The sequence below is a fragment of the Apium graveolens genome, chromosome 9 (genome assembly GCF_009905375.1).
Source record: "Apium graveolens cultivar Ventura chromosome 9, ASM990537v1, whole genome shotgun sequence".
Taxonomy (NCBI): Eukaryota; Viridiplantae; Streptophyta; class Magnoliopsida; order Apiales; family Apiaceae; genus Apium; species Apium graveolens.
Genome location: NC_133655.1, coordinates 136,327,680 through 136,349,800, shown reverse-complemented (window position 1 = coordinate 136,349,800; position 22,121 = coordinate 136,327,680).

The following is a 22,121-nucleotide window of genomic DNA, read 5'->3' as shown; positions in this document are numbered from 1 at the left end:
AGGTATTACTTTTACACCGATCATCGGGTGTTTGTCTCCAGACATGCTACCTTATTGGAAAAGCAGTTAATCCTTGAAGGAAACAGTGGGAGCAAAATTGAACTTGATGAAGTTCAAGAAGCACAAACTACTACGGATCAAGTGGAAACACCTATTCAGACTAAACAACCTTCTGTGGAACAGCCCATTCGTAGGTCAGGGAGAGTGTCTCGCCAACCTGAGAGGTATTACGGCCTTGTCATTGAGAATGACAATGAGTTGTCAATCATTGATGATGACGACCCTGTGACCTATAATGAGGCTATGAGTAGTGTTGACTCAGAGAAATGGCATAGTGTCATAAAATCCGAAATGGAATCTATGTATACCAACCAAGTATGGACTCTGGTTGAGGCGCCTGAAGGTGTTAAGCCTATTGGGTTCAAGTGGGTATACAAAAGAAAGATTGGAGCAGATGGCCAGGTGGAGACCTATAAGGCCAGACTCGTGGCAAAAGGATTCAAACAAAGGCAAGGGATTGACTTTGATGAAACTTTTTCGCCTGTAGCCCTGTTAAAATCAATTCGGATTTTGCTTGCGATTGCTGCTTTCTACGACTATGCGATCTGGCAAATGGACGTGAAAACGGCCTTCCTCAATGGGAAACTTGAAGAGGAAGTGTATATGACACAACTAGAGGGTTTTCTTTCCAAGGGAAATGAACACCTAGTGTGTAAACAGCTGCGAACCATATATGGTTTAAAGCAAGCTTCTCATAGATGGAACATCCGTTTTGATGAGATAATCAAAGAGTTTGGTTTTATCAAAAACATAGATGAACCATGTGTCTACAAAAAGGTTAGTGGGAGCACGGTAACATTTCTTGTATTGTATGTGGATGACATACTTCTTATAGGAAATGTTTTACGACGCTTTCATCAGATTAGGGAGATTGTTGAAAGAGGAGATGTCAACGTCAAGAGAGTTGACACACATAACAACATAGCAGACCCTTTAACAAAGCCACTTTCTCAAAGTCACTTTGATCATCGTAAAGACAAGATGGGTATTAGATACCAGAGTAATTGGCTTTAGTACAAGTGGGAGATTGAAAGAGATGTGTCCTAAATCCAATCATGTATGTTGATTTAGGAATAACTTTTATGTAATCTGTTTTGATTTCATTGATATTACTAAAAGACTTGTTTTGGTTTTATTGCGGGCTTTATCTATTTAAGTGTTTAAATAAGATATACCATAGTTTAGAGTAAAGCTTTTTATGGATTATGATGAGATCATAATAATGAGACCTAAAAGATTATAACTCTGAACTTAAATATTTTCTGGTCGTAGGATTACTAACTGGTAAATAGTAATCCGCAAAGATCGGTACATACTATGCTTGCTTCATTATGAAGGATGTCTGTTCTCATAGACATTTATGTGGTGACACTATAGCTAGTATGTAGGTGCTTATTATAGAATAAGTTCACTGAACATGACTCACACTGCTGAATAACCAATGGAGTTCACTCACGTGTCAGCAGTTGTTCACATAGTGATAGTTGTACAAGTATCCTTAGACTTGAGGTCATCATAGTCATCTTATGTACACTGAACTATGCTTTGGTTTAGTTCTTAGTCTCCAGGGACAATTATAAGGGCTCTACTGGGTATAGGAATTTGTACACAAAGATAGTGTATGATCAATAAAGGATCTACCCCTTCCAGTGAAGGAAGAGAATGTTCAATGCTGATCCACTTATGCTAGTTCAGGAATCTCTGGCCAGAGTGAATGAAATTATAAAGGAATTTCTAGTGCTAGTTCATTATCGCTATTAAAGACCTCCATATTTCCATTAACGTAAAGCTTCTTAAGGTAAACATTCTGAACTACGAATTAAATATTATTTTTCGCACGGATCCCGCGGAGTTTTTTTTTTTTAAGATTTAAATTTACGTTTTCGTTGCGTTTATGTGCTAAAAACCCTTCAAGAATGAGTTCATGCATGAGTCCACCTCAACTGTTTTGTGCTCATTTTATGCATCTTTTGAAATTCCTTTTTACAGTGGCTTCTCAGTGTAAGTGAGTCATGACTGCTTATCAGAATTTATGATGTTATCAAAGTATTTCTCCTATAATCAGAGAATGTGAAAAGTCTTCAAGAAAATTTTATTTTGCTTTTCTAATGCATATTACTTAATACCAACAATGCACTTGGGTCTTCCCTTGCACATATATTTTTCTCTAGATCTCAAAGGAGTACCTGATATTTATTTCTTTTCTTTTTCTTTTTCTTTTGATAAGTGAGGCTTATCAGCACTTAGTACATCCATAAGATTTATAAACATCATAACTTAACAGATAAGAAGTACTATTCTAGTTTGTGACTTAGTAATAAGATACACAAAGTAAACTTAACTAAGCTCAATATCAGAATTTGCTTGTGTGAAAAGATTTCCACATAAACAATTACTTCAAACATGGGATCTTTAGTATATTAAAGAGTACTAGGTCAGCATCTAGCACAGTTATCCTCATTGGATTGAATAGTCACAGAAACATTCATATCACTATCAGAGTTTGGAAATTCACATCAGACAACAATCGACACTTAGGTAATTTTAATTTAAGCACAGATTACATAAAGATAGTAATATCTGTAATTACTGATCATACAGTCTGATGTATCAGAACATAAACTAAACAGATTTAGAGAAAGAACCTGAAACCATTCCAAGTTCATTTACCAATCTTGTATATGTAGCTTCACACAGTGGTTTTGTGAAGATATCTGCTAGTTGTTGATCTGTTGGAACAAAATGCAATTCCACTGTACCTTCCATCACATGTTCCCTTATGAAGTGGTACCTTATGCTGATGTGCTTTGTCATTGAGCGTTGAACTGGATTACCTGTCATAGCAATAACACTTTGATTATCACAGTAAATAGGAATTTTAGAAAACTCTAACCCATAATCCAGTAACTGATTCTTCATCCAAAGAATTTGTGTACAACAGCTTTCTGCAGCAATGTACTCTGCCTCTACAGTTGATGTGGAAATTGACTTTTGTTTCTTGCTAAACCAAGAAACTAATCTGCCTCCAAGAAATTGGCAGCTTCCACTTGTGCTTTTCCTGTCAATTTTGCACCCTGTAAAATCTACATCTGAGTAACCTATTAGCTTAAAGTCTAATTCCCTAGGAAACCACAATGCCAGATCAGCTGTACCCTTAAGGTACTTGAAAATTCTTTTCACAGCTGTTAAGTGAGGTTCTCTTGAATCTGCTTGAAATCTTACACACAGACAAGTAGCATACATGATATCAGGTCTGCTTGCAGTTGGATAGAGTAATGAGCCAATCATACCTCTGTAATCAGTAATATCTACTGATATACCAATATCCTTATCCAATTTTGTTGCAGTGGCCATAGGAGTGGATGCACTTGAACAATCTTGCATTCCAAATTTCTTCTACAAATTTCTGGTGTACTTAGATTGACAAATAAAAGTTCCTTCTTCATTCTGCTTGACTTGAAGGCCCAGAAAATAACTATGTTCTCCCATCATACTCATTTGATATCTTGACTGCATTAGCTTGGCAAACCTTTTACAAAGTCTGTCATTTGTAGAACCAAAAATGATATCATCAACATATATCTGCACCAAAAGTAAGTCCTTTCCATGGTTGAGATAGAATAAAGTTTTATCAATAGTCCCTTTGTTAAATCCACTTTCCAGAAGAAACTGAGCTAATGTCTCATACCATTCTCTTAGAGCTTGCTTAAGGCCATAAAGTGCTTTAGTCCACTTCCTTGTAGATGGAAGATTATCTCCAGAACTGGATGCTCCCCCATGATCCATGCTGTCTCCATCAACATTTTCTGATGCTCCCCCTGAAATTATGCTCTATTAGTTGGATTCTTCAGAATTTGGGTTTCCAGAATTATCAGAACTTGGCCCATCAGAACTTGATGAATCAAAATTTGAGTTTTCAGAATTATCAGAACTTGTGAAAGGCATATATCATAGCCTATTCGTTTATTCGAGGATTTAACTCAACTCAAATAAGAATGTAATAAGTAAATAGTGGATCTATCATCAGAGAGATCTCACAAAGTAACATCTGTCAAAGGATAAAGAAACATTGTTCATCTGCAGACTTGAAGATTCACTGGAAGAAGTTCAAGAATTTGATCATGCCTCAGTGATATAAATCAAGATCGTGGATTTAATCAAGTGACAGAGATCTCGTCAGGGTATCATTTATTACAAGGATTTAATCAGAGTATCAAAGTCAAGACATGAAGAAACGTTACGGAAGTTAGTCACTCATGAACCAGACAGTACATCGAGTGTCAGCATTGAAGTGGCGGAATTGATTCATAAGTCTCAGTGATTTTCAGAAGATTGTCAGAAGAATGGATGCTGCTCAGGGTTAGTATTAATTCTCTATTAATTAATTAAGTCATATAATTTAATTAAGAAAATAAATTATATCTGCAAAGATTAATTTATTGATTAATTGAATTAAATTAATTAATTAATTTAGAATTAATATTGAGGATTTACAAGATTTTAATTGGTTTAAAATCTGCTTAAATTCAAAACAAGACAATTCATTTGAACTAGTATGACAATCGGTATGACAATTGATAGTCATACCGAAAGTCATGCCAATACATTTAATTGTCTTATTAGAATTTCTGTTTAGATTAAAATCTGTTATTAATTCAGCAAGACAATTTATTTGAACTAATATGACAATCGGTATGACAATCAATAGTCATACCGAAAGTCTTGCTAGTTCATTTTGATTATCTTGCTAGTTGTAAATATTGTCATACCGAAAGTCTTGCTGGCCAAAGAGATTGTCATGCCAGTACATTTTTCAGTTCGGTGTTTGATAAAAGCAGCAGAAGACTTTCATTGATCAACACTTACAGAATCCAATCAAATAGAACACACAAGAGAAAAAGGAGCAGAAAACAAAAGCATAACATTTTATTTTTCATTTGCTTTTCTTCAAGATTAAATTTCTAGATTGTAAAGTTAAATCCAATCAACTAGAAATATTTATCTTGTTCTTGTGTATCAATCTAGCGGATTAAAATCCCTAGAACTTAATCTCAAATCGCATTTAGCATTTGATCTTTTAATTACAAAAATAGAAAAAGTTCATGTCGAATTTATTCTAGATTTATAATAATTGATTTGAGATTAATCCCTTGTAACCGATACCGTAGTTGTAACACCTTTCAAGTTTAATAAAAGTTTTATTAAACTTGAATTTTGTTTCACAATTTTATTCCGCATTTTATTCGATTAAACGGTATTGTTTGCATTCAACCCCCCTTCTATAAACAAATTGGGACCTAACAATTGGTATCAGAGCCTTCTGATTAACGTACAAATCTAGATCCTAGACTTTTGTGTTTCTTTCACTTCTTGAATTTTTTATTCACTCAAAAAATTCATAATGACTACACAAAAAGTTGGAACCGTTAAAATTCCACTTTTCGATAAAGAAAATTATGTTATGTGGAAGAAGAAGATGCTACTGTTTTTACAGGTTGCTAATCCCAAATATTTGCAAGTGTTGAAGAAGGGTCCAAAAATTCCTATGGTTATTGAACCAGAGGTAATAGAAAATGATGTGGTGATCACCAAAGCGAGAACTTATGTGAAGGATCCCGAGGACTTCTCTCCTGCTGAAATAGAAGAAGCCTCCCTGGATGCTAGCCTTCAATTAATCTTAGTAGATTTCCTTAATCCCCTGATGAATAGACATGTGATGAATTGTAAAGATTCCAAACATATCTGGGAAACAATTGAGATTATTAATGAAGGCACAGAGGAAGTTAGGGAGAACAAACTAGAAATCCTAACCTCTGAGTATGAATACTTTAAATCCAATCCAGGGGAAGGAATCACTGAAGTGTTTGAGAGGTACAATGCATTGATCAACAACCTGAACATTAATGGTAAATACTATTCCATCAGGGAGGTCAACAAAAAGTTTCTTTTAACACTGCCAACTCATCTCGAACATAGAATCACTGCCATAAGAGAAGCAAGAGATCTGAGTGAGATTTCTTTGGAAAGGCTCTATGGTGTGTTAAAGACTTACGAGTTGGAGCAGATTCAGCAGAAGGAAGTTTACGGGAAAGGAAGAGTGGTCAGCACGTCTACTGCTCTAGTAGCTGATGAACAACAACAACAACCACAATATCAACAACAATCTAAACAGTCAGAAAGAATGGTACAGTCTTCCAAGGTTGAAGATAATGTGATAGTAGCAGAATTTGATTCTCCTACTACAAATCAATTAGGAGATGATTATTATTCCTTGGAAGAACTGGAGCAATTGGAGGATGAGTCAATGGCCCTGATTGTCAAGAGATTCTCAAATGTCAGATTCAAAAGGAATCCCAAGTTCAAGTACAAGTCCAACTACAACAGATTCCAGAAAGGTGGATCTTCATCCTCTAACACCAGCAGTGGTGGGTATAAAACAGGGATGGTTGATCGAAGCACCATTCGATGCTTCAACTGTAATGAGTTGGGACACTTTGCCACAGAATGCAGGAAGCCAAAACAAGCTAGGAAGAACTCTTACGATTCTAATCAGAAGAGTAAATCTGAAAGGGCTTACCTGGCAAAGGGAAGAAGCTGGGATGATACTGACAGTGAAGATGAAGAAGTTGGGAATCTTGCTCTCATGGCTAGTGATGCAAGCACCTCATCGTCAAGAAAAGAGGGCATTAAACAGGTACAACCGGTAGTGTGGATTCTTGACAGCGGATCGTCAAGACATATGACCGGAGATAGAGCCCTGCTATCAAATGTGGTTGAGAAAGCTGGCCCAGTGGTTACCTTTGGAGATAACAGCAAAGGTTTAACGGAGGGATATGGCTGTTTGCTAGCTGGAAATGTTATCATTGAAAATGTATATGTTGTGCAAGGACTTGAACACAATCTGCTTAGCATTAGTCAGTTCTGTGACAACGGCTACAATGTTTTATTCGACAAGCGGAAGTGTCAGATTTTGCACAAGAAAAGTGAAAAACCCTCCTTAATGGGAATCCGGAAAGGAAATCTGTTCGTAGCTGACATGAACTCTGGAAGCAATCTTGAAGTCAATTGTTTCTATGCAAAGGCATCGTCAGATGAGAGTTGGCTATGGCACAAGAGACTTTCTCATCTCAATTTCAAAACAATGAATTCTCTTGTCAAAAGAGAATTGGTAAGAGGTCTGCCTCAGCTGGAATTCTCTCCAGAAGGACTATGTGAGGCTTGCCAGAAAGGAAAGTCAAAGAAAGCCAGTCACAAAGGCACTGACACATCTTCCATAACTGGTGTTCTGCAATTATTGCACATGGATTTATTTGGTCCAGTTAATATCCTTTCAATGTCAAAGAAGTGTAACTGTCTTGTGATAGTTGATGACTATTCCAAGTATACGTGGGTTTTATTTCTTCACTCTAAGGATGAAACACCACAAGTTGTGATTGATCATATCAAGGTGATTGAGTTAGATTCTAACGTCCCTGTTAGAGCAATAAGGTCAGATAATGGGACATAATTCAAGAATGCACTTCTCAATGGATTCTGTACAGACAAAGGGATTACCAGACAATTTTCAGCTCCTAGAACCCCTCAGCAAAATGGAGTGGTAGAAAGAAAGAATCGTACATTGATTGAAGCTGCAAGAACGATGTTAAGTGAATCAGGTCTTCCAATGTACTTTTGGGCTGAAGCTGTCAATACTGCATGTTATACTCAGAATCGAACTCTAATCAACAAAGACTTCATGAAAACTCCTTATGAGATTTTGAATGAACAGAAACCTTTTATCAAATACTTTCATGTATTTGGTGCCAGATGCTTCGTGCTCAAGGATGAAGATGATCGTCGTGGTAAGTTCGAGGCAAAGGCATATGAGGGTATTTTTGTTGGATATGGAAGAAGATCATATAGAGTGTATATCATTGATCAACACAAAGTAACTGAAAGTGTCAATGTTACATTTGATGACACTAAACTCCCTAGTATCCAAACTGAAGATCCTTCTGAGAAACTGAAGTTTGATGATACGTCAGATTCAGAATCAGAACATGGTCAAGAACCTGAAGTTGTTGCTGGTGAAGAACCTGTTAATCATGATGATACTCAAGGTAATAGTGATGGAAACTTTGGCAACAATGAAGATACCACTGCTACTGACGGAGAATCTTCAAGTCAACATGGCAACAACTCAGGGGGAGATACTGAAGGATCATCTAGTAGGACACAACATCACAATAAATTTCAAGGCGAATCATCAAGATCAAATCTTCCAAGACAGACTGTCTGGAATAAAGCTCACCCTTTTGAGTTGATTATTGGTGATCCAGATGTTGGAGTCAGAACTAGACGTGCTACTCAAAATGAGTGTCTGTTCTCAGGATTTCTTTCTGAGATGGAACCTAAGAAGATTGAAGAAGCACTAACTGATCCAGATTGGGTGATTGCTATGCAAGATGAGCTCAATCAGTTTGAAAGTCAACAAGTCTGGAAACTAGTACCTAGACCTACACACAAGAAAGCTGTTGGTACTAGGTGGGTATTCAGGAATAAACTAGATGAAGATGGTGTGGTTACGAGAAACAAGGCAAGACTGGTAGCAAAAGGGTATTCTCAAGCTGAAGGCATTGATTATGATGAAACCTATGCTCCAGTGGCTAGACTTGAGGCCATCAGGATATTTCTGGCATTCGCAGCATTCTCAAACTTTAAAGTTTATCAAATGGATGTCAAGAGCGCCTTTCTGAATGGAAAGCTGGATGAAGAGGTATATGTAGAGCAACCTCCTGGTTTTGAAGATCCAGATCATTTGGATTTTGTCTTCTTTCTTTTCAAGGCTATTTATGAGCTAAAACAGTCTCCAAGAAAATGGTATGACACACTCTCTGAATTTCTTATTGAAAATAGCTTTATTAGAGGTGTCATAGACAAAACTCTCTTTTCTAAAAAACATAAGAATGATACTATATTAGTCCAAGTCTATGTGGATGATATAATATTTAGGTCTACTAATGATAATCTCTGTAAGAGATTTGCTAAGTTAATGCACAGCAAGTTTGAAATGAGCATGATGGGAGAGCTAAAGTTCTTTCTTGGATTACAAGTAAATCAAAGGTTAGATGGAACATTTATTTGTCAATCCAAGTATCTCAAGGAACTCCTCAAAAAGTACAATCTAGAGGATTCTGCATCAGCAAGGACTCCATCAACTACAGCTGTCAAGCTTGGACCATGTGAAAACTCCATTAAGGTAGATGTCACAAGCTACAGAGGTATGATTGGCTCGTTACTCTATCTTACTGCAAGCAGACCAGATATTATGTATGCTACATGTTTATGTGCAAGGTTCCAAGCGGATCCTAGAGATATTCATCTCGTTGCTGTTAAACGAATCTTAAGATATCTTAAGGGAACACCAAATTTAGGTATTTGGTACCCTAAAGAATCTGGTTTTAACCTTGTCGGATATACAGATTCAGATTATGCAGGAAGTGTTGTTGATAGGAAAAGCACCTCAGGGAGTTGTCAATTCCTAGGTAGCAGACTAGTCTCATGGTACAGCAAGAAACAAAAAACAGTTTCCAACTCAACGGTCGAGGCTGAATATATTGCTGCTGGAAGCTGCTGTGCTCAGATCTTGTGGATTAGGAACCAACTACGAGACTATGGCTCTGTATTGAACAAAATTCCTATTTTATGTGACAATACAAGTGCAATAGCCATCACCAACAACCCTGTGCAGCACTCGAGGACAAAGCACATTGACATCAGGTATCATTTTATTAGAGAGCACGTCATGAATGGTACTGTTGAACTATTTTTTGTTCCAACAGAAGAACAAATAGCAGATATTTTCACTAAACCACTTGACGAATCCACATTTACCAGATTAGTTGGTAAATTGGGCATGTTGAATAGTTTTAGTGATTAATTTAGTTAATATCTGGGATCTGTTCTTGAATGAATTTACAAATGAATTTTTCATAAATGAAAAATTCATTTACAAATTTATTTTATCATTTTATCATATTTCTTGCTTATTTCTATGTAATTTCTATTATCTTATCTTATTTATTTACTCAACTTGTTAATTTTAATGTCTCAGAATATTTTATTTTCTCTAAAAATATTTTTCTATGAATTTAATTTGTTAAAATTCAAAAGAAATCTATTTTTGGACTGAAAATATTATTATCTCTGAAATATTTTAATTATTTTAATTCTGTAAATATTATAGGTCTGTATTTCAGTTTTACTATTTTGTAATATAATTTCAGTACATATATAGAAGTCTGTACATTTTGACTGTATTTCTACTGAAATGACAATCGTTCAATTGTCTTGCTGAAAGTCATTTCAGTATATATTTGTCATATTAGTGTTTTTCAGTATAGTTTATACTGGCAAGACAATCGGTATGACTATCAATTGTCTTGCCAGTTATAAACATTATATATATATTATTTTATTTTATACTGGTATGACAATCGGTATGTCTATCAGATTGTCATACCAGCTATATATTATCACTTGTTTTATTCTTATTGTTTTCGGTTATTTTCTTTCTTTTGCCTGGTATGACAATCGGTATGACAATCCCGGATTGTCATACCAGCTGTAATATAAAGGTGTGTGTTTGTTTTTTAAAAAAAACCATTTCAACAGTTCATTTCTTTTCATAAGTCGAACAGTTTTCTTCATTTTCTCTCTTCTCTCTCTTCGAACTAAAACAAACGAACTGCTTCTTTCCTTGCTCGAGTTTTTACTCAGCAAACTGAATCTTCACTCCTGTGATATATACTTACATATATATACATACAGGAGTGCTGTCAAATTTTTTCAAAATCTGTTTTTTTAATCAGTTTGCCCCTTCAAATTCAATTTGTGTTTGTTGATTTTGAACATTTTTATTTTTATTTTAATTTCTGATTTGTGTCTTGTGGCTTGTTTAATCTGGGTTTGTGAGTTAAGGATTTTAACGAGATACATTCCTGTCTAAATTTTTCGATTATAATTAATTTAATTCGAATTATTGAATTAATTTAATTAATTCGAATTTTCTTAATATTATTCTTAAAATTCTGAAAGTGTGTGTCTTATTATTATTTTAAATGGCTCTCAATTTCCAAATTTTCGCGCATAATCAGGTTGGTTATTTTAATCCGGAAAAATGTGATGTTGAAAAATTTAAGCCTTGGATTAGATTTTTAAATGACCATTCGATTGTTAGCTCTGCTATAAAATCAAATGTGATTTTAAATGTCGATCTTCTTAGACTGATTTGCACAACATCTACTGTGGCCGGTGATTCAAAATCTTTTTCATTCACCGTGGCAAACACACAGTATGTAGTTGATGAATCAGTCATTAATCAGGCATTAAATTTTCCATTGGACAATTTCTGTAATTTACCCTCTGAAAATGAAATCACAAACTTTTTCCATGCTATTCACTATCAGGGGGTGATCAATTTAACCAAACTTTCTAAATCCAATTTGGTGTCTGAATGGGATATTTTCTTCGATACACTTTCCAAAGTGTTTGCCAACTGCACAAAATCCAATTTTCATAACATCACTTCCACTCTGCAGTATATTGGTCTTGCGGTTGTTTTCAATCAAAGGATCAATTTTGGCAAACTACTTTTTCCCATTCTCTTGAGACGTCTAACTTTTGCTTTACGTGATCATTCTACAAATCGTAGGGTATCATGTTACTATGCTCGTTTTCTCATGCTTATAGCAGATCATCTTCTCACACCTGAACACAAAGCCCTTTTTGCTAACTCTGCAGTAACCGAACCCCCTCCAGTTAGCAAAAAGATTTACACTCGCCAAGACACAACCTTCAAATTCATGCAAGTTCCAGTACTTGTATCTGCTTTCATGGCCACTTATATTCCTTTACCTATTTTCAATCTTCCCGGTCATGAACAGCAACCTCAACCTCCAGTGGTTCAAGCCACCCAGGCTCCTCCAACATCAGATGCTCTTCCATTACAGGTAGTAATTCCTCACTCTCACTCCCTTCCTACTTCTGTTGAAAGACCCCCAGTGGTTGATAGGGCTGACCATGAAGTTGTAGAACCACAGCTTCAATCCCAGGTCATAGAGCCAAACACAGAGTCACATTCTATCTCAACCTCTCCCCCACTGTCTAAAATGTTACCCAGAAGATTACTAGGAAGTAGTGCATTGTTACATATGAGTGAACCCTCAGCTCTGCCTCCTCCTAAGAAAAGAAGAACATATACTGAGGCATCTGAAAGCCCATCCTTGTCCTCCCAACAGGACATGGACTTTGAAATGGCCAATGAACAGTTACTAGAGACATTCTCTCAACAGGATGCATCTATTGAAATTCGCCATAGGGCCATGGCATCTTGTACTAAGTCAAGCACAATTCCATTACTCACAATGGAACCATACACTTCCCCAGATCATACTCAGGACACAGAACGAGGAGTGCACGTAGAGTCGGTTACAGTGCCTGGCATAGTTACGGCAGAAGAGCAGTCACATGCTTCAGAGGGAAAATCTGACTCTCCGCCATCTTTAATAGAGTCATTTTCTCCCCTCCCAGATCCAACACCTCTGGCTCCCTTATGGGATTCTCCACTCGCAGATTTATCTGGAGAAAGTGGAGGGCAACTCAGTCAATCTATCCCTGAAGAAATTCAGACATCTATTTCAAAAGATTTGATGGTATTGACTGAGGATCGGGACTCGCGAATTCCCATTGCACCACCACTGACCTCTCTTGAAGAGGCTAGGGTGATTTTAACTGCAGGTACAGAAGAACAGCAACAGGAAGACTCCTCACGAGCAATTATATTGAGAGAAACACAAGCACGTGAGGTGAGTGAACCAAACACGAGTGAAATTCAGGTGAGAGCACACACAGACACAGATACTCAAAACTTGTTAGCTCAAATTGCTGCTCTAAAAGAAGAACTTGCTAAAAGCCAAGCTGAAGCTCAAGCATTCAAAGCACAAGTGGTTGAACGGTCTTCTTCTTCCACCTCTGTCAACAATCAGCTGTCAATCATCAGGAATGACATCTCAGATCTCAAGACCACTGTAATACCAAAGCTCAATTCCATTCAGGACACTCCAACTTTATCAGCTGATGACATATCCAACTTCTGCTCTCTACACACAAGAATGACTTCTCTTGAAGACCTCGTTGAGATGAATCATTCACTGGACTCCTCAAGATTTCTAAAGATAGAGACGGGCATGGAACATCTCAATGAAGGGATGAAGCACCTATATTTCATGATCAAGAATTCTCATTGCCCTAATGAAAAACAAAGAGCTTATTTTGAAGGACCGTCTGGTGGAGGATCAGGCTCTGGAGGTGATGGAGGTTCCAAAGGAAGGTCAGAAGAGGATCCCTCAACTAAGGGGGAGAAGAAAGGGAGTAGTGCCAAAGGCAAGGAAAAAGACACCTCTGCTGGAGACAAAGGAAAGGCTGATGATGTCTATTACAGTGGAGAACAGGATGACTTTGATATTTTTGACATTCCCACTGAACCAGTTCAGGAAGATAAAGATGGTTTATTTGAAGCTGAAGAGGAAAGTGATTTTGGAGAATGGGAAGAAGAAGCTCAAGTGGATCCTCTGTTTGAGAAAGAATTTCAGAAGGAGCAGTCAGAGATGAAAAGAAAAGAAGCTGAACTCAAGAAGGTCTCTCAGATCATTGACATGAGGAAAGACATTCAAAGAAAAGAAACTCTTCAAAAGCAACGTCTTCATGACATTAAGGCTCAAGAAAGGAGAAGAGATGTCAGACTGAAGATTGGTGAAAAATGGGATGAAGCTAGGAGAGTACTTGATATGCCTCAGCTGAGTACTAACAATGATAGGCAGTTCCTACATCTTCTTGACAAGCTGGAAATCTCAAATCCTAACAATGACATGTACATGAATGCTATCAAGACTGAAGTCTCAAGGATCACAGCTGCTTTTGATAGATCCCTAAATGAGATGAGCATTTTTGTATATTGTCAGAGTGAAGGATCTTTCAAGGTGTCACTTCATCTGTTCGAGAATCGTTCTTTGTCAGAGAATTGGGTTCTTCTCAACAAGGTTAAAAGAAGCTCAGAATTGAATGAAGTTCTTCGAGAAAGGCTTAAAGAGTTTGCCAGCAGGGCTAGTCCTCAAGTGGTCAACAATCCTCATCAGGTGAGATTCTTTAAGTCTGATTGTCTTCAAATCTGTCAGCTAGATGTACAATCTCTTAAAGACTACTCAGCTAAGCATCTGGTCTGGATGGAACATCACTTAAGAACTGCTGGATATTCATCCATGTTGAAGACTCAAGCTGCTGATTTGATTCAAGCTTATTGTGAAAAGAATATTAAAAGGTACAATCAGATCAAGAATAAGCTGAAGTCAGTTGGAGTTCAACCAGTCAGACCAGCAAGCTTCACTTCAGAAAAGGATCGTGTCTTTGACAAGGAATTTCTTCAAGATTTAGAAGAAGGTGAAGTCAGAAGAGAAGACAACTGAAGTCAATTAGCTCAAAACTCAATGTAATATGATTAGAGCTTTATGAATCAAGATAGTCTAATGTAGTTATATGTTCAGGCTAGAGGAACATCTATCTTATATTCACTTGTAAATTTCATTTGGAATCTGGAAAATGTTAAATATAATCCAGAACTTTTCTGCTATTTACTTTGCATTTCTGTTTATATCTTTTTCTTATTTGTTAGTTGAGTTATCCTCTAGGTATTTGTTGTTATTGTCTAACAAGCAAATAGGGGGAGATTGAAAGGCATATGTCATAGCCTATTCGTTTATTCGAGGATTTAACTTAACTCAAATAAGAATGTAATAAGTAAATAGTGGATCTATCATCAGAGAGATCTCACAAAGTAACATCTGTCAAAGGATAAAGAAACATTGTTCATCTGCAGACTTGAAGATTCACTGGAAGAAGTTCAAGAATTTGATCATGCCTCAGTGATATAAATCAAGATCGTGGATTTAATCAAGTGACAGAGATCTCGTCAGGGTATCATTTATTACAAGGATTTAATCAGAGTATCAAAGTCAAGACATGAAGAAACGTCACGGAAGTTAGTCACTCATGAACCAGACAGTACATCGAGTGTCAGCATTGAAGTGGCGGAATTGATTCATAAGTCTCAGTGATTTTCAGAAGATTGTCAGAAGAATGGATGCTGCTCAGGGTTAGTATTAATTCTCTATTAATTAATTAAGTCATATAATTTAATTAAGAAAATAAATTATATCTGCAAAGATTAATTTATTGATTAATTGAATTAAATTGATTAATTAATTTAGAATTAATATTGAGGATTTACAAGATTTTAATTGGTTTAAAATCTGCTTAAATTCAAAACAAGACAATTCATTTGAAATAGTATGACAATCGGTATGACAATTGATAGTCATACCGAAAGTCATGCCAATACATTTAATTGTCTTATTAGAATTTCTGTTTAGATTAAAATCTGTTATTAATTCAGCAAGACAATTTATTTGAACTAATATGACAATCGGTATGACAATCAATAGTCATACCGAAAGTCTTGCTAGTTCATTTTGATTGTCTTGCTAGTTGTAAATATTGTCATACCGAAAGTCTTGCTGGCCAAAGAGATTGTCATGCCAGTACATTTTTCAGTTCGGTGTTTGATAAAAGCAGCAGAAGACTTTCATTGATCAACACTTACAGAATCCAATCAAATAGAACACACAAGAGAAAAAGGAGCAGAAAACAAAAGCATAACATTTTATTTTTCATCTGCTTTTCTTCAAGATTAAATTTCTAGATTGTAAAGTTAAATCCAATCAACTAGAAATATTTATCTTGTTCTTGTGTATCAATCTAGCAGATTAAAATCTCTAGAACTTAATCTCAAATCGCATTTAGCATTTGATCTTTTAATTACAAAAATAGAAAAAGTTCATGTCGAATTTATTCTAGATTTGTAATAATTGATTTGAGATTAATCCCTTGTAACCGATACCGTAGTTGTAACACCTTTCAAGTTTAATAAAAGTTTTATTTTACTTGAATTTTGTTTCACAATTTTATTCCGCATTTTATTCGATTAGACGGTATTGTTTGCATTCAACCCCCCTTCTACAAACAAATTGGGACCTAACAACTTGGCCCATCAGAACTTGACGAATCAGAACTTGAAGAGCCTGTTCTAGGTTCTGATGCTTCTTGAAATATGGTTGGATCTTCAATATGCCCCCCCTGTACAGGTGCATTTTCCTTTGGCGTAGTCACCACAATTTCAATAACATCAGAGTTTAACCCATCAGAGTTTGCAGTATCAGGATTTAGACTATCAGAATTTACAGAATCAGAATTTAAAGCTTCATTCTCAAATATCAGCTAATCATGATCATTGAAATCTTCAAGTCCAGTAATCTTCTTATCATCAAAAGAAACATTGATAAATTCCATGACAACCCTTGTTCTTAAATTGTAGACTCTGAAGGCTTTTGTGGAAAGTGGATATCCAACAAAAATTCCTTCATCATCTTTTAGATCAAATTTGGATAGCTGTTCAGGATGAGTCTTAAGAACAAAACACTTGCATCCAAATACATGAAAGTACTTCAGATTTGGCTTCTTTTTCTTCACCATCTCATATGGTGTCTTTCCATGCTTGTTGATAAGTGTTACATTCTGAGTAAAACAAGCAGGCTGCACAACTTCATCCCAAAAGTAGGTTGGTAACTTTGCTTCATCAAGCATAGTTCGTGCAGCTTCAATAAGAATTCTATTCTTTCTTTCAACAACTCCATTTTGCTGTGAAGTTCCAAGAGCAGAAAATTCCTGCTTTATTCCATGGTCTTTGCAGAACTCTTCCACAATCATATTCTTGAACTCAGTGCCATTATCACTTCTTATGATTTTCACAGAGTCTTTAACCAATTTATCCAGTTGTTTGACATGATCAATCAAGATAGATGCAGTTTCACTTTTTGTGTGCAAGAAATACACCCATGTGTATCTGGTAAACTCATCTACTATGACCATAACATATTTCTTCTTTGCAATAGACATAACATTCACTGGACCAAATAGATCAACATTTAGTAGGTGATAAGGCTCAAGAATTGAAGATTCAGTCTTGCTCTTGAATGAAGATTTTCTTTTTTTTGCCTTTTAACATGAATCACAAAGGCCATCAGGAGCAAATACTAATTTTGGCATTCCACTCACAAGATCTTTTTTGACTAGTTCATTTATATTACTGAAATTTAAATGAGAGAGTTTCTTGTGCCAATCCCAACTTTCTTCAATTGATGCTCTACTTAACAGACATATTGCAGAACCATCAGAACTTGTTGAAAGCTTGGCTTCATAAATGTTACCATGTCTGTATCCCTTTAGAACAACTTTTCCTGTAGATTTGATTACAACTTCACAGTGTTCTTCAAAGAAATCCACATGATAACCTCTGTCATAGATTTGACTAACACTCAGCAGATTGCGTTTAAGTCCTGAGACTAGAGCTACTTTTTCAATGATGACATTTCCAAGATTGATATTGCCATATCCAAGAGTTTTTCCCATGTTGCCATCTCCATAAGAAACTCCTGGGCCAGCTTTCTCCACAAAGTCTGATAACAGGGCTTTATTTTCAGTCATATGTCCTGAACATCCACTGTCCAGAACTAGGATGTTTTTCCTGTTGCCCTGCAATCACAAAGGCCACTAACGATTAGTTTTAAGGACCCGGACTTGCTTGGATCCTTTGGCCTTATTAAGTTTGTTAACATTTGCAGCGGATTTAACATCAGAGTTTATGTTAACATTTTTCTTATCAGAATTTACAATATCAGACTTTGCATCAGAACTTACATTAGAAGGAATAATGCTAAATTTCTTTAAAGAAGGTTTTATTTGATAATAATCATAGTACAAACTATGATATTCCTTACAAGTATAAATGGAATGCCGTAAACTACCACAATGAAAATGAGGATTTTGTGGCTTAAACCTAACAGAATGACTCTTAACTCCTGACTTAGAAAGTAAGGAGTTTATATTCTTATTCTTCCTGCAAAAAGAAGCCAGATGGTTAGAATTTCCACAGTTATAGCATTTCTTTCTAGGAGCATTAGGAACAGGCATATAATTATTACTTTTATTCACACCTTCCTTTCCATTCCTAATTTTCCTAGGTGGCTTTACCTTGTTTACATTCTTAATCTCTTTCAGCTTATACTTAAGTTGCTTCTTTGTCATTAAGCCTATGTTAACTTCAATTGTCTTATCCTGTTTCAATTTGTCAGAAGTTGACTCTGCTTTAACTTCTGTCTCAGTATCTTTCATCTTTTCAGAATCAGACTTTACAGATTTAGCTACAAACTTAACATGATTTAACTTTGAGCTTAGTAGTCTGTTTAACAATAATTGGCTTAATTTGTTCAGTTCCTGTTTCACTTTTATCATCTCCATAACCTAAGCCCTCTTTCCAGTTTCCACTACTTAATAAATTCTGAGTTGTTCTGCCAGAGTTAGTCCAAGTCCTGATAATCTCTCTTTCCTTTTCTAACTCAGTTTTTAGAGATTGATTCAATTTTAACACTTCATCTCTAACATAAAAAGCATCATCTCTTTCTTTCTGAGTTTGATGGAACATAACTAACTCTTTTTCTAAATAGTCATTCATTTTCTTAAAATTCAGATTTTCAGAAGTTAACCTATCACAAGTTAAAGTCTGATCTCTATAACTAATGAATATGGTTTTAAGATATGATCTCAACTCAGTAATATCAGCAGTATGAAAAACATAAGTTGTTTGAGGTACCTTTAACTCAGCAGCATCAGAACTGCTATCAGCATTTGCCATCAAGGCATAGTTCACCTCATTATTAGAATCTGAAGTGTCTGTCCATCTTTTCTTCTTTGTGACAAGTGCCTTTCCTTTGTCACCTTTTCCTTTCTTGTAATCAGGAGATATGTGGTCTTTCTCACCACAATTGTAGCATTTAACATTTGAGTAATCTCCTCTGTCGGACTTTCCAGCTTTGCCTTCAGATTTTCTGAAACCCTTCTTATCAGAACTTCCACTTTTCCTGGAAAACTTCTTTCCCTTTCTGAATTTCCTGTAAGCTATCTTTGTGATGCCCTTTACCATAAGAGCACACAATTTCATCATCTCTTCATCAGCATCCATCTCAGATAGACTTTCAGTTTCTGAATCCTCATCACTATCAGAACTTGATGACTCAGTATCAGACTTTGTGATGAGAGCCTTTCCTTTGCCTTTTTTTGAGACAACCACTTTGGGGGATTCCTCCTCAGCCTTAAGAGCTACCGTTCTTGACTTTCTCCCATGCCTCTTGCTTCTTTGATCCATCTCAAGTTCATGAGTTTTGAGCATACCATAAATTTCATCAAGAGTAGTTTCATCAAGAGCATAGTTGTCTCTTATAGTAGTTGCCTTCAAATCCCAACTTTCAGGAAGAGCTAAAATGAATTTAAGATTAGTATCTTCAAGATCATATTTCTTATCCACCAGTGACAGATCATTCAAGAGTTTGACAAATCTGTTGTATAAACCAGTTAATGACTCATCAGGTTTTGAGTCAAAGTGCTCATACTCTTGAGTGAGTATAGTCCTCATGTTCTTCTTAATTGAATCAGTTCCCTGACATCTTGTCTCCAAGGCATCCCATATTTCCTTTACAGTCTTGCAGTTAATTACCCTGTTTGACATGACATTATCAATGACACTATGCAACAAATGCCTTACCTTTGCATCCTTGGCAATAGATGAGATATCTTCAGCTGTATATTCACTTTTCTCCTTTGGTACAGTCTGTGCTGGCTGATCTGCAACTACAACAGAGAGCTTGGTTGGCTTGTATGGTCCTTCATTAATTCTGTCAAGGTATTCTGGATCTGTAGCTTCCATAAACATAGTCATCCTCACTTTCCATATGGGATACTCTGAAGGTTATAGTATGGGAACTCTAATGGTCTCATATCGATTATGGATTTGAGTCTTTGGAGTTTCTTCAGTTTTGGTGGGCTTGGTTGGAGTTTTCTCTTCTTCAGACATGATTATTTTGGATCTTTACTATATATGTGTTAACAGACTGCCCTGATACCACTTGTTAGGTCACACACACTGTAGAAGGGGGTTGAATACAGTGTCTAGTACAATCAAATCGAATTAAGAACACAAGTATGAAACACAGAATAATCTTATTAATGAAACAGTATTACAATGGAACCGTTCGCTCTCAGTGATGAACAAATATCACGAGAGCTACTAGGGTTACAATGAATAATATTCTCGATTAAAATAACACTTATAGTATAAATCATATGCTGTGTTTATACAGACACACAGTTACAAGATAATCTTCTAATTGATATCGAACATAAGTCTGCATCCTAAAATATATCAACTAATTATCTTTTCTTCCAAGTATTCTATTCTTTATAGAATTCTTCTCCATGCATATCTCTTCTTGTGTTTGCCTTAATCTTCTTTCCTTCAATCAGCCGCCTTCCTTATCTGAAAGTCTTCTTAAGTCCTGATATTATCTCTAGATAAATATCTTCTGATATCTTAAGTTCTGATAACTTAAGTTCTGATATCTTAAGTTCTGACTTCAGTATAAGTAATGATTTGCAGTTAAGTCGTGATTTGAGCTGTTAGTTAAGATCTGAAAACTAAACACAAATCATTATTAAACATGACATCACAAATATATCTAACAATATTTTATACATTATAACACATTATATATAAAAAAATATAAATTATGAAATATACGTCTAATTATATAATTTTTAGAACAAATATTTTTATATTAATGTTAAAAATAAACTAATGACAAATTTATTGAAATTCAACTGCAAATTTAAACGGGTGAGAAGGTGAATAAAACATCTTATACTAATAAGTCTAATTAATTAGATATCAATTAAGTTGATTTTTAAAATATTAATTATACATATAAGAACACAATTATTGTAGTGGTGGAATGGTTGAAGATGATATGTTATAATTCTTTACCTACAAGTTGCGTGTTCGATCTCAAGCACTTGCAATATTAATAGTTATAAAAATTTTCAGATTTTGAGTTCGGGTTTTGGATTTCAGGTCCAGGTTTCAATATCCAGTACAAAAAAATTGGGTTTTGGGTATACCCGAATCCGATACAAAATCCGATGGATCGAGTTCGTGTATTCATTTTCAGATATTTTTTGGGTTCGGGTCGGGTTCGAGTTTGGATTTGGATTTTGCCATACCCGATCCGGTCCGACCCAAATGCCATCCCTAATCGAGGATAACTAGGAATAAAGAACTTTATCAACATACAAGAATGATGAAAAAGAATTGTTGCCCAGTAAAATAATTGTTTAAGGGGGGTTTGTTACAATTACTAAACAAATTGATGTATTATGGAAGTAAAGTAAGCACAGATGAATCAAATAACAGTTTATATTGATCTTTAATAAATTCTTACAAAACTCTCTCATGAACAATATTCTTAAGAGCTGCTAGGTTAACGAATACTCGAGTTAAGCACTTGTCACACACTTATGTGATAACCTATTCTGTTTTTATATACTATACAACTACAATTAATTTCTATCAATTACAAGATATATTGCTGTATAACTCTTCTACTTTCTATACATATCTAAATCAACTACGATCTTATAAATCAGAACATTCTGATTTATCTCGTAGCTCTGACTTGTCATTCAAGTCATTATCAACGGATAAACTGATCAACGGATATATGTTATAGCTTCGACGAATATTCAAATATAAGCATCAACGAATGACTGAATAGATTGTCAACGGATGATAATGAAGCTTTCAACGGATAATCATATTCTGACAGTTGATCATATCTTAATTGTTAGACATATCCTGATTCTCGACTTAGCCAAATCCCAACAATCTCCCCCAATTTATGCTTTGCAGAATAAGCATAAATTCTAATAGAATTGTCTAGTGCCAAAAACCAGATATACAAAATATGTAGTGTAAAACATATTTTGTTTCAGACTTTGATCTTCATATTACTTGATAAACTCTGCAG